This window comes from Pinus tabuliformis, chromosome J (genome assembly GCF_031772625.1).
Source record: "Pinus tabuliformis cultivar Carrire ecotype Pingquan chromosome J, CPIR1, whole genome shotgun sequence".
Classification (NCBI taxonomy): Eukaryota; Viridiplantae; Streptophyta; class Pinopsida; order Pinales; family Pinaceae; genus Pinus; species Pinus tabuliformis.
The window spans coordinates 1390242652-1390256092 of record NC_142295.1 but is presented as its reverse complement, the minus strand read 5'-3'; the positions used below and the strand labels follow the sequence as shown (position 1 = coordinate 1390256092).

Genomic DNA, 13441 nt, shown 5'->3' with positions numbered 1-13441 from the left:
GAGCCTTAGAGTCCTTTTTTATCATTTCATTTTCTTCCTTTCACTTATTCACATGCATATCTTGTTCCTGTTTCTTTCTATTTCAACATTTAGTATTAATGATTTCTTGTTGTAGGATTGGGTTAAATTTTTGATGGAAGTTATTTTGCAAGATCACAACCATCATTTCATCCTCTGAAAAGCTTTGAAATTTCATATTAATCATTGAGCTACATGGATTAGTTCTCTAATTCCCAAATCTAGATTTTTGGAACTCCTTTGTTGCAAAGAAAAATAAATTTATGTTATTTTTTAGAGCATCCTAATGAGATTAATTCTAGTTGTTTCCACTTGCATTTGATCAAAAAAATAATCTAGTTAATAATAAAAATTACCCCATTTCATTTTCACTTTATTAGGTTAGGCATTTGATAAATTTACTAGCTCACTAGTTCTCGAATTTCTACATTTTATACTAGTAATTCTTTTATATTTTTTAACATGGGTTAGGAGAGGTATTTTTGAGTGATGCCACCTGGACTGGAGACCAAATACATCCTAGTCAATAAGAAAATTTGTCCCATCCAATTTAGATTTGATTTTATGGGTCATTTGATGGATTATAACTTCCTATAGTAAATTTGTAACAATATTGGAGTTTTATGTAATAGCCTTCCAACATGCATTTACTTGCCGATATTCACTCAAAAAGCCACAGGGTTTAATCAATACTCCTAGGATCTAAATAAATTATTAGGGAAGACTAAAGACCACTTATGAATCGCCTCTTTACCCATGAAAAACATTTTTGCGATTTGGTTGAATGGATAGATTTATTGATTTGATAATAACATGATGATTTTCTTGATTGCCATCTCTAATGAACTCTGTTAATGTATCTAAACTCTTTAAAATTTAATGGTTTACATTTATTTCATGATATTTGTGCAATTAGAATATGTTTGTTTCCTTGTAATTTATTCCTCGCAATATGTTAAGGTTTCCATTTCGAGCATTTCATTTTCTCCAATTAGTTTAGGATTTGACCTCTGTTCATGCAATCCATTACATCATGACATAAAAGGAAGGACACATTGTATGTTGCACATATAGTGCTTATACTTCTTAGGTTTGTATGAACCACAAGTTGATAATTAAAGTCGGTAGCCTTGGGAGGTGCTACATTATTGTTGCGATACCGAGGCTAATCAATTTTTGGCGTTGTTTCCATGGAGGTGTCAAAGTACACATTGTTTTATTCCCTAGTTGATTCATTTCTTTTACTTTTTACAGAAAAATATATTTTCATTAGTCATATTTCATTTTAAAAAGATAGAATTACATTTCATTAGTGTTTTCATTCAATCATAAAAGCAAAAAAAAATCTCAGCACCAACCCGCCCGACCATTTGATCACGTGGTGTAGTAAGAGCCACATCACCATCCACTTTTTCAGGTAGAAGAAGAACAGATGGTAGAGAATGTAGAAGAAATAGATGGATATGATGACAATCAGGAATATCTTCTTGGATTCCAAATTCAAGATATTAATATCAACGTGCATATGAAGAAAATCCCTGCATCTTTTCTTGGAAACATTCATGGTCTATGGTCAAAGTATCTAAAAACCTTCCTCTTTGAATTTTAAATCCTTTGTAGATCTTATGGTTACTTATTAAACATTCAAAAATTGAGATTGTTTCTGAAAACATTGAAGGATAGAGCTCTTAAATGGTTAATGAGTTTAGGGACTAATTCAATATAATCATGGAATGATATGCAAAAGATATTTCTAGAAAAATACAAAGATCATGATCTTAAAGAATAAATCTTTGGATTGAATCAAAGAGAAGGTGAGAGCCTTGATAATCTAATAGAGAGGTTCATGTATAATGTTAAGAGGGAAAAATTACATCATTTAAGATCTAACACACTAAAAACCCTCTTACTTAGAACAATTAGGGATGAATGGATTAATATCCTTGATCTCATTAGTAGAAGTGATGTATACCAATTATAATTTGAAGAAATTTGTGAAACATGCAAATACATATCAAGAGGAAGGGAAAGAGTAAGTAAATCAACATCGAGGTTGGAAAGTTAAGCTAAACTGGGAAATTCGTTTGATGACTTTAAAATAGAAATTCTTAGCAATCTAACCAAACAAGTAGAAATGTTAAGAATGCAAGATGAATAAAAAGATATGTTGGTATTTGCATTGTCCATGTAGAATCACATGATGTTAAATAGTTTCCCTCATTACCAAGGTTGAAGGAAGTTTAGCGAGAGGGAAATGGAGCAAGTCAATTCTCAATGCAACTATGTTATGTAACTCCAAGATGACCATGGGAGCATAGTCAACCTAGTATGATACAAGAGCCTAATTCACAATTTCAAGGCTATGCATATCCACCTCAAAGTAATTGGAACACACCCTTTCCTTGGAAACATTGGTTATCTCAACCCCAAAAAAAAACTTGGCAACAAGGTTGGCAAGGAACTTATGGGAGCCATCCACAATATCCTCAATATCCTCCATACCCAACTCCATGTTATCCCTACCATCCACCTCCACCACAACCACAACCCCAACCACATCCATCTCAAATATCCACTCCCACTCATTACATGTACCATCATTTTCAATCCCACACATTGAAGTAGTTCAACCCACTAACAATACTGAGGTACAACACTTCCAAACATCTCCTCTTGAGCTAAATGATATTAGCCATAGCTCAAGACGAGTATTAGAAAAAAAGATTCTTTTGATATCATTGAAGGACCACATCCAAAAGAATAAGATCCAAATGAGAATACCAAAGGATCATGGGCTGCATTTGATGAAGAGCAGATAGAAAGATAAGAGATTGAGAAAGCTCCCTCATGGTTACCATCAAATCTTCCATGTGTTCAAGAGAACAATCAACAAAAAGAGGAATATTTGAAGGTCATAGAAGAAGAATACATCCAAAATTATCCAAATCAGCAAGTGGACCAAGGGCATCACAACTATATTGAAATATCATTCCAGACAGTCATTAAGTTGCAACAACACTCTCTTCTTCAACTCTACTTGATATCATCAAAGTAAAATGATTTGATCTCTAATCTTAAGGTACATGTCAAATCATACTTTTCAATACTACACATCAGTTTGTATGTCATCTTGATGTGCACATGGCTCCATTAGAAGTATTTTTATATTTGAAAGTGGTTTTGTTTTTCAAGTAGAGTAGGGTAGATGAGAAAAAAAAATTAAAAATCAAGTTAAAACCTCCTTTGAGGCACCTGAGATTGGTTCATTGATTGAAAACCTCCATGAGGCAGTCAATGTGTTGGGAGAAAAGAAAAAAAAACAAGAAAAAGAAAAGCTCTTAGGTGAAAACCACATTTGAGGTGCCTAGGCAAATGTACTAGTTTAAAACCTTATTGAGGTGGCTTGTAGGCCTAGAAGAAAAAAAAAAGGAAAAAAAAAAAAAAAAAATTGCTCCATGTGTCTCTATGATGAATCTAGCTAATCTCCAACATCTGCAAGCAACAAAAACAACTTGACACCAAAGAAAAGAAATTTTGGTCAAAATTCTAGTCAAAGGAAGTCAAACTTGGACTTTCTCTGCCTTTGCTCAGATGCTCCAGAAGGACGAAGGCCATGAAAATCCATCACCTTCATCTATTTCCACCATCCACTCATCATTCCCAAGTTTTTACCACTCATTTTCCTTGTTGTCTTGAAACTACAAAAAACATAATTACATAGAGAAAAAATTTATTTTTTCCATATTTTGAAAACCATGCAACCATTTCCCAATCTATTTGAGGTGGAGATGCATATGGATCATGGTAACATTTGTTACACAAAAATATCGTCACCGTGACTATTTGCAGTCAGTATGGGTCTATCATCACTTGTACTGTCCTCCTAAGCAAGTCTCAGACCTCAGCTCTTCAAGTCAAACTTTGAAAATGAGAGAAAGACATTGAAAATCAACAAATCTCTGGTTCCACACTTTCTCTCACTGTTGCTTGCGGTCCCACACCCTCTATTCACATTACCTATGGACCTGCCCACTCTGTCCCTAAAGGAGTGGGTGCAGACCCCTGTGAAAGTAAAAAAGGCGCAATTTTATTCTAAAAAACTCACTTTGGGTTAATTCTAGATGATTCTAGAAGGAATTTTGACGTGGATTGTTTGCTCTTAGGTGGTTCATGCATCCCAAAAGAGAAGGAGCTAATCCCTTGATGAGAGGAGCTATCCCTTTGAAGGAGGGCTTTATCCCTTTGAAGGAGGACCTAGTAACTTCCCTCCATTGCACTATAAATTAAGCCACTGGGTTGGTTGCTAGAGAGGTTGGAAGCTGAACATTTTTGAGGGTAAATGTTGGTGGAATTGAGACTTCCTAGTTAAGCTTGAGAGGAGAGATCACATACCTTTTTTTCTTCATTGGGAAGAGAGTGAAACTTGTCAAAGTAGAGGAGACTTCTTGTTGGACCCTGATAGGAGCTTGTATAGCATCAAGGCACAGGTTGTAAAGTTCTTCTTTGATTTGAATTAATACAATCAGATTCATTTTTCTCAACAAATTGTCTTATGTCATTTGTTTCATGAATTGTTTGATCATCATGATAAGTATGCTTTATGATATTGGCTTTTCAGGCGCTATTTAATTTGTTTGCTTGTTTGTGTTTGCAGATTCGCTACAAGGGAGCTCATTTGGATCAAAGGAGCGAGGCTTCCACAAACTTGCATTAGACCCAAGGTAGGCCTAAAACACTTTCTTTCCTTGTTTATATATTGCATATTTAGAGAAAGATAGTTTTTTTTAGCTTGCTTGTCACTAGATATCGTTAGATTCTAGGAAGGTCTATCTTGTCCGCAAGATCGACTCATTCCGTGTGACAACATGCTCAAGCAATTTCAACAAATTCTAGTGCACAGGTCTTAATAAATAGGTCTCAATCACATACAACTAATTTTGAATTTTCTTGATATTCATGCATCCATTTAAAAATATGTTTCATGGGGAGATGCATATGGATGCTAGTAACATTCCCAAGACATTTAAGGAAATTCCAGTGCACGGGTTCCAACCTCCATCAACTTAAGGTATTTTTAATTTTATCGAGATTGGTGCATCCATTACCAATTTTTTTTATGGGGAGGTGCATAAGGATAATGGAAATTGGCTCAAAAAATTTTAGGTCAATCCAATCTACCATTTGGGAGATATAGACAAAACGCGTCTGCTATAAGAGGAAGATCATGAATTACTACAGGAAAATCCTGTAGTACTACAGGATGGTCAAGAAGAAGCTACAAGAGGAAATATGATTGGAGAAATGGTTCAAAAGGTCACGTATTCTTTAGGGAAGGTTGATATAGGTCCCCCAACACCACTTTCATCACTCATCCACTCCATCTAACCCAAATCCATCTTCAAATTCCACTTTGCCTTACATGAAAAAACAAATTGTCATCAACTCTTCCACCAACTACACCACCTCTTGATGATTTTAACCCTATCCTTATACCTCTTATGACTTTACATCAATCCCACATGCATTAATGACGTCCCGAAGAGGAATTAAATGACTACTTTTGGAAGAGGATTCCTCGTGTAAGAACCATGCATAGTTACAACAGATTTCACTATCAATTAATTTTTTCATTCACGCAACAGAAGATCTAGCCACCTTGAGCAACATGAAGCCATTTTTGAATATTGAAAAGAGGAAAACCCCTCCTTAGGAAGTAGTCCATCCACTCCACCAACAAAAGATTGAACACTATAAAGAAAATTTCACACAACAACCTTATCAGTGAAAGAATCAGCAAGCTATGAAGACCTGTGTAGAAGAAAGCAAAGAAAATTAACACCTCTAGCAAAGCAGGGATCGATCATCAACTCAGCACCAGCATCCATGCCTCTCCAAAAAGCATCAGGAAGGTACAGGTATGCAATATTATTGACCTCTTCTGTTGAGAATATTATAGTTAGAAATTTGTTTTCTATGCATGAGAGATGAGGTTTTATAAGCTAAGGATGGGTCAGCAGTCTCAGTCGCCTGCAACTTGTTAATTGCAGCTCACTCCTTCACTCATGCAATGTGGGAAAGTTAGATTATGAAGGGTGATGATTTCGAGGAATGCGGACAACAGTTAAAAGAAAAAAACTATACAAAGGCCAATTCCCAATAGTAATTGAAGCCCTCCATCCACTTCATATCCACTATCTATAAATCATTCATCCATCCCATTTCATAAGAAAAAAATTAATATTTTTCAAGAGAAAACCCTACAATCTGTCTCACCCTGAAAATTTCTTGAAAAAAAAAAAACAGAGCATCCTCTCCAATTTCACAAATCTACATTACTCCTTTTGAGCCCTAACATCATCCTCTAATCCCTCTACATCATTTCTCATCACTCCCATATAGTTAGAAGACCCTAAAAGAGGAGGAACGACTGCTACAGGAAGACAAAATGTTGCTAAAAGAAGGAAGAAAGGAACAAATGGTGCTAAAACCAAAAATGGCAATGCCTAAGAGAGATCTAATAAAAAGAGAGAACTCCAAGGCCAATAGGCAATCATCTACGGGAAAAAAATAGAAGGAGACAACAAAAGGCAAGAAGACATTCACCATCAAAACAGAACTCAAACTACACTGATGAAAAGAGGCTTTCCAAGAGGTCTCTAATATCTTTATAGCTTTTGTCGAAGGCCTAAAAGATGTTATAGAAATGGGAGGAAGGCATGAAATTCAAGTTGAGGGATTCTCTAGGATTAGACTATATTTTTGCTCAAAATGGGTTTAAACAGGGTTTCTTGTAGTTTTAGCAGGGTTTCCTGTAGTTTTAACATGGCTTCTTGTAGTTTTTATAGGAGTTACTACAAGATGTCCTAGTTCTCATCTAAAGGTATTTGGAAGGTTTCATAGGTGTCCCAATGGTGGAACAAGGTAGAAGAAAGTTGGAAAAGCATGTGGAAGCCCTTGGCAAACTGAAAAATATTCAAGAACCCATCTTGAATAAGAGGAAGAAAACATACTAATGGTCTCAAGAAACACTGTGATTTTTTATATGCACAAGAAGTTTTGGAAAAATGAGTGAAACTGGAATGAATGTTTCAATGGAGAGGATATGGATTAAATGGATCTACATGCCAACATATTTCACTTACAAAGAGGAAAGTTATGTTTTTTCTTGAAAGATTGTTAAACAATCATGAAAAGAACAACTACATTTTTGTGCTTGTCCTTGCAGAACTTATAGCCAGAATTCTTAAGAGAAAGGACTGAGGAATGCACAAAATAGAGGCCACCGGGGCCATGGATGAGGCACAATGAGGTCACTAAGTTACTTAGAGGATGAGAAACACTTTCAGCAGGGGGTATGATGGGCCTCTAAATTAGACATAAAGTAAGCCCCATGCCTCTAGATTAAACATAAATTAAGCACCATCTAACCTTCTTTCAGCACATTAAACCTCTCTTTTTACATTAGATAATGTATTTTTTAACTTTAATACGTTCATTACGAATGTTTATGAATAATTGCATATTTGTGCCTAATATTATTTATTTTTGTGGATATTGTGAGAATATTGTGCAGATTATCAAGATTTGGAGGAGGAGATAATTTAGGGAGTTACTCCCTACTATAGGAGGATCAATATTAAATAATAAACCAATAAGATATTATGGAATTATGACACAGACTGTGGAGCTCCAATGATTGACAAAATCTACGAATGTGTACCCTGCCATTTAATGTAGATTCCTAGTATTGGTAACCAGATCCACTAATCAAGGGATTTTGGTGGGGAAAGCTTCCTCCTTTCATGGGGAATGATTCATAATCATTTTTTATAAGTACCAAGTCGAATTTACTTCTAGGGGTAGATTTTTATTACTCTTCTTGGGGAGAGAACTCATATTTTTGCAGCTCCATTGTAATTTTTTGTTGGGATGTAATTGTATTGATGGAAATAATGAATATACTTGACATGTTCAACTTCTATATCTTGGTCTCCTTCATAGAAATCTAAATTTCCTAGTGCCTGGCCATCCCAAGAGCCTTAAAGCCCTTTTGTATAATTTTTTTTCTTCTTTTCACTTCTTATTCACATGCATCTCTTGTTCTTATTTCTTTCTATTTATGCATTTAGTATTAATGATTTCTTGTTGTAGGATTGGGTTAAATGGTTGACGAAAGTTCTATTGAAAGATCATAAGCATCATTTCATCCTTCAAAAATCTTTGTGATGTCAAAATAATCATTGAGCTACTTGGATTAGTTTTCTTATTCTCAAATCTAGATTTCTGGAACTCCTTTGAGACAAAGAACAAAACATTTCTACTATTTTTTAGAGAAAGATAAAGAGCTTAAATTGAGTTGGTTCCACTTGAATTAGATTAAGAAAAACATTCTAGCTAATAAAAAAAATTACCCCATTTCATTTTCACTTGATTAGGTTAGGCATTTGATAGATTTACTAGCTCACTAGTTCTCAAATTTCTAGATTTTAGACTAGTAATTGTCTGCTATTTTTTAGCTTGTTTTAACAGAGGTATTTTTGGGTGATTCCACTTAGAATGGAGAACTAAGACATCCTAGTCAATAACAAAATTTGTCCCGTATAATTTGGATTTTATTTGTTGGGTCATTCAGTGAACTATAACTTCCTGTAGTAAATCTCTAACATCTTGTAGTTTCCTGTAGTAGCATTCCAACTTGCATTTACTTGCCCATAATCACTCAAGAAGCTTGGTTATCATTCCTTAGGGTTTAATCAAGACCCCTAGGCTCTAAATAAATTATTAAGGAACACTAAAGACCACTTAGGACTCGCCTCCTTACCCATGCAAAACATTTTAGCGATTTGGTTTAATGGACAGATTTATGGAGTGGATAATACAATGATGATTTTCTTGACTGCCACCTCTAATGAACTCTATTAATGGATCTAAATTGTTTAAAATGTAATGGTTGCAATTAGTTCATGATATTTATGCAAATAGAATAGGTTCATTTCCTTGTACTTTCTTTCTTCCAATAGGTTAAGGTTTCCATTTCGAGCATTTCATTTTCTGCAATTAGATTAGGATTTGACTTCAGTATATGTAATCCATTACATCATTCCGCCAAGAAAAACGTAAGTTAGGTGGCCTGGAGATAACGGGAGCGGCATGGCTAGGGTTTGCCCGAACAGTGTTATGGTTACCGTCGTATCGATCCCTAAGGCCGCCTCCAGGGCCGAAGGCGATCCAGTTTGTGGGAGAACGGAGAACGATGTGGGTTGGCTGCCTCTAACGCGTCCGCCTATAGTGAAATGCACTGTCTACCGCAGAACTATTCAGATTTGCACGGCTATGTATCGGTGGGGGTTGCAGTAAAGGCATTAGAATGGTCCGGCCCTCTCCAAATCTCTGAAGCAGCCCGGATCATGAGCGTATGTACCTGGAAATTGCTGGAAGCGGTGGGTACAATAGCAAACCAACATCTGCATGCTGGGACAACGGAAATTAGGGCCGTCCCGAAGGAGAGAGCTGCAAACACGCCCGAGACCAGGGATATTCAGGTTAACTTCGATTCGGGGCTCGGATCTCTTTTTTGGGGCGGAGATCTGGTTGAAATTGTTTCGATAAACATAGGATCTGTCAGCCTAGGGTCGATTTGGCTCACCCCTCCACGGCCTTTTCATGCAAGGAAAGACAAAGGGCTGCATGGGGCAGATCCGCCCATGTACTCTCATACATGGCCCAAAATCTATAGTTCCAGGCCGGATCTCTCGAATCTAAAGAGGCAGAACGAAGACATCAACCCTAGATCGGGCAGAGTTGATGCAGACCTAGTCACCAGGCAGCAGCTCGAAGGCTTCAATCATAGATCGGGTTGAACTCCTGCAGATCTTGTCATGCAAAAGGAAAAACGAGCAAAATCAGGATCAGATCTGGAAGTTTGCCTACAACCAGAGCAGGTAGAAACTTTTTGTTTTCAGATTCTGATTAAACCCCCACAGGGGAAAACTCGTTTAGTATGTGTCCATGCAGGAAACACTTCTCTGCAGTTGAAACAACAAATCTGGGCAGAAATGGGATACCCTGTGCAGATCCAACACCTGTTCAGTGGTAGGCGGTCACTCCAGGACTGTAGATCGATGGAAAGCTATGAGATTGGGCCAGGCTCCATTATTACTCTAAACTTCAGATTGAGAGGAGGGGCTCCACCTCAAGGACAGCAAAACGGAGACAAGGGGAAAAAAACTGCATCCTACAAAAACATTCTTCAGGGCAGCAGAGACGCAGGGCCATCTTCAGATCCAAGTAGAAACGTACCCAGGCCATACATTGTAGATCAGGCAGAACAAACCCCAGCCTTAAATCTAGATTCTACAGGGCTTGATGATTTCGTCAAATCCTATGAAACACAAGCTCTAATCTGCTGATTTAACAGCTATTGGCCCAAACCTTTGGATCTATTCCATTGGATTTTTACCATATGGACCATGGAATGTGAGATTCACCTATGTTCTAAGGGGTTTTTTATCGTAAAATTTACATCCCAGGAAGTCAGAGATACAGTCATCAGTACAGGGCCATGGTTCTGGGGAACTTCGGGGCTGTTTTTGACCCCATGGTTCCCGGATTTTGATCCAAACAAAATGACTGTAACCAAAATGCCAGTCTGGGTCAGACTATACAATCTTCCTTTGCACTTCTGGAACGATCGAGTCTTGGAAGGCATTGGAAACAGTATAGGGAAATACATTAAAACAGATCTAGAAAGGATTGATGACAGGATCTATACTTTCGCACGTATTTGTGTGGAAGTAGATTTAAGTAAAGGGCTGCCGGACAGTATAAGGTTGATCTACAAACAACAAAACTGGCAGCAAGTACTAGATTATGAAAACACGGCCTTCAGATGCAGGCTATGTAGGCAGACAGGACATCTACAAAGCACATGCCCAGAAGCAAAGAAAACCAACAAGAAGCAGAAAGGGAAGCAGAAGAAAGGATGGCAATTCTCACCTCCAGATTCTGAGGAAGAAGAGTCAGAAGCAGAGGAGGAAGTGACCCCTGCAGAGAAGACTGAGATATCACAAGAAATGGAGAATCAGAAGGGAACCAGTCCGCATGACAAGACAGAGATGACAAGGGTGGATCCAAGTATGGGAGGCATCAAACGTCATCACCACTCTGATACATCAGACTCAGACAAAGAAACCATCCCACAGAATGCAGAAACACATATAGTCATAGCTTCGATCGAACCCTCTCAAGGAGAGTGGCGTAAGGTCGAAAAGAAAAAGGGGAGAAAAACTTGAAGCACGAATCTCATTTGCAGCTGGAATTTTTGTTCTGTTTCTTTTTTCTCTCTCTTCCCTCTCTTCTCATTTTCTCTTTTTTCTTTTGCACGTTAGCCTCCTAACGTTGCGGGGGGTGCGAAAGCACTCGAGCCTTAGTGGCAAATGCTAGTGTAACTTTCATTATTTTTTTAATAAAAGTTACTGCTTTTTCCTTTGGAAAAAAAATGTAATCCATTACATCATGACATCAAAATAAGGAGACATTGTACACTATACATATAGTGTCGATACCTCTTAAGTTTGTATGAACCATGGGTTGATAATTAAAGTAGGTAGCCTTGGGAGATGCAGCACTCTTGTTGCAATATCGAGGCTCATCAACCTTTGACCTCCAAACTCAAGAATAAGAATAAAAATAACAAAAAACTAAAGGTTGAGGTTGAAGAGTTTAAAGTATTAAATTGGTATATTGAAATGAAAAATATTTTCTAAAGAGAAAAATTTCCCAACTCCAGGAGGACATTGATAGGTTGACATGAGGAGAAAAATCACTTTTTGGTTGGGAAAAATGTGGTTGAAAATAAATCCCTTTCTAGCAATACATAATAGGGCTTTGGAAAAGACCCTAGGCGGGCCACTTGATTGGTGATGATCATGATTTCCTTTTTTAAGTTTGAGGTTCAAGGTTTATATTCTTGATGTTCTACCATGTAGGACACACATGTGGGCATGTATGGGTTCACCTCGAGGTTTTAGTGGTAGCAGCGGGAATCAACACTATGCAATATGAGTATGAGCTTGACTCAATTGTTTATTCCTATAAACACACAAAAAGTATGGATGTGGAAAAGAAGATTCGTGTAGAAATGAAATGGAGTAGGGAAATGTGAATATCTCCATTGCAAACCATTAGACTACAAATCATGTTTTGACAAAAAAATTCCCTTTTTCTTAGTTGTTCCCAATTTTGATCAAGAAATATATTATAATAACGGATACATGTTTGTTTGAATGTGAAAACATAAATAACTAGGCATGGGAGATGTTAGGGCTCTTAATTGACATTGTTTTTTCTACTAGCCAACCCTTTTTTACTATAAACCCCACTCTTAACGAAGCATCACCTTCCTTTCTGCACTATTGATGAGAAAAATACACCTAAAATAGCCTTAAGGTAATTTTTTGTTGATTGTTATGAATTCAATTGTTTTAATGAGTAAAAGGAACTTAATTGAGGTTGATTTCAACAAATGATTGTTTTTAAGCCAAATATTGTAACCAACATGGAATTTGGTAACCGACCTCCATGATCAACATGGTTTCACATCTATAGAATGGAAACTACAACATATCCTTTATTCCTAGAACCCTTGGGAATCTCTCACATTCATAAAATTGGCCCTGGGCCGCTCAAGCGACATGCAGGAAGTTGGTAAAAGTAATGGTCGACACAATGAATTTCAACAAGCTATCATGAATTCACATAAAATTGGCCCAAATTGACACACCAGCAAAGTTGTTATATCTCATATGGCTGTTTAGATCGAAATATGTAATGGAACTTGTTGGATTACCCATTTTTATTCCATCCAATAATAATTCATTCACTCTTAGGCATGGGATGGTGGATTTGTGGAATCCTCCTACTTGCCACATTTTCCATGTAAACAATTTAAAATTACAATGTTAAGTTTGTGGCTCAATGGATACAATCACTAGGCACTCCTGCATCTCAATGAGGACTAATATGAACCTATCTTCTAATTGTGCTTGTTTGATATTTTGGTTATGATTTAATGTTATGCAACCAGATCACAAAAAAGAAGAAAATATAGATCGACGACTTGAAAATTAGCCTCGTCGAGTGGATCACCACATTTACATCACATAAATGAATAATTCTTAGATGATACAAAAGATAAGGCCTCCTTCGTATATATAAGAATCTAAGGGGTCACAATATAATCAGAGCCTACATAACAATAATAATGTAAGGGCACAACAATAACAATAGTGGGGCTCTATGGGGCACAATAGTAACAATATGGGTCGACATGGGCACAACAATAACAATAGGGGACTATGATAATAATAAACATAAGGGGGTTACACTAGTATTATAGGGACATGACATGCTCCTCTCCTTCAAA

The 13441-nt window shown here is 36.8% G+C and overlaps 1 pseudogene; it reads right to left on the bottom strand.

Annotated features, from left to right (window-relative positions):
* LOC149232544 (ACT domain-containing protein ACR4-like) overlaps positions 1 to 9170 on the bottom strand; it is a 45813-nt pseudogene extending 36643 nt beyond the window's left edge.
* Positions 9171 to 13441: the final 4271 nt, after the last annotated feature.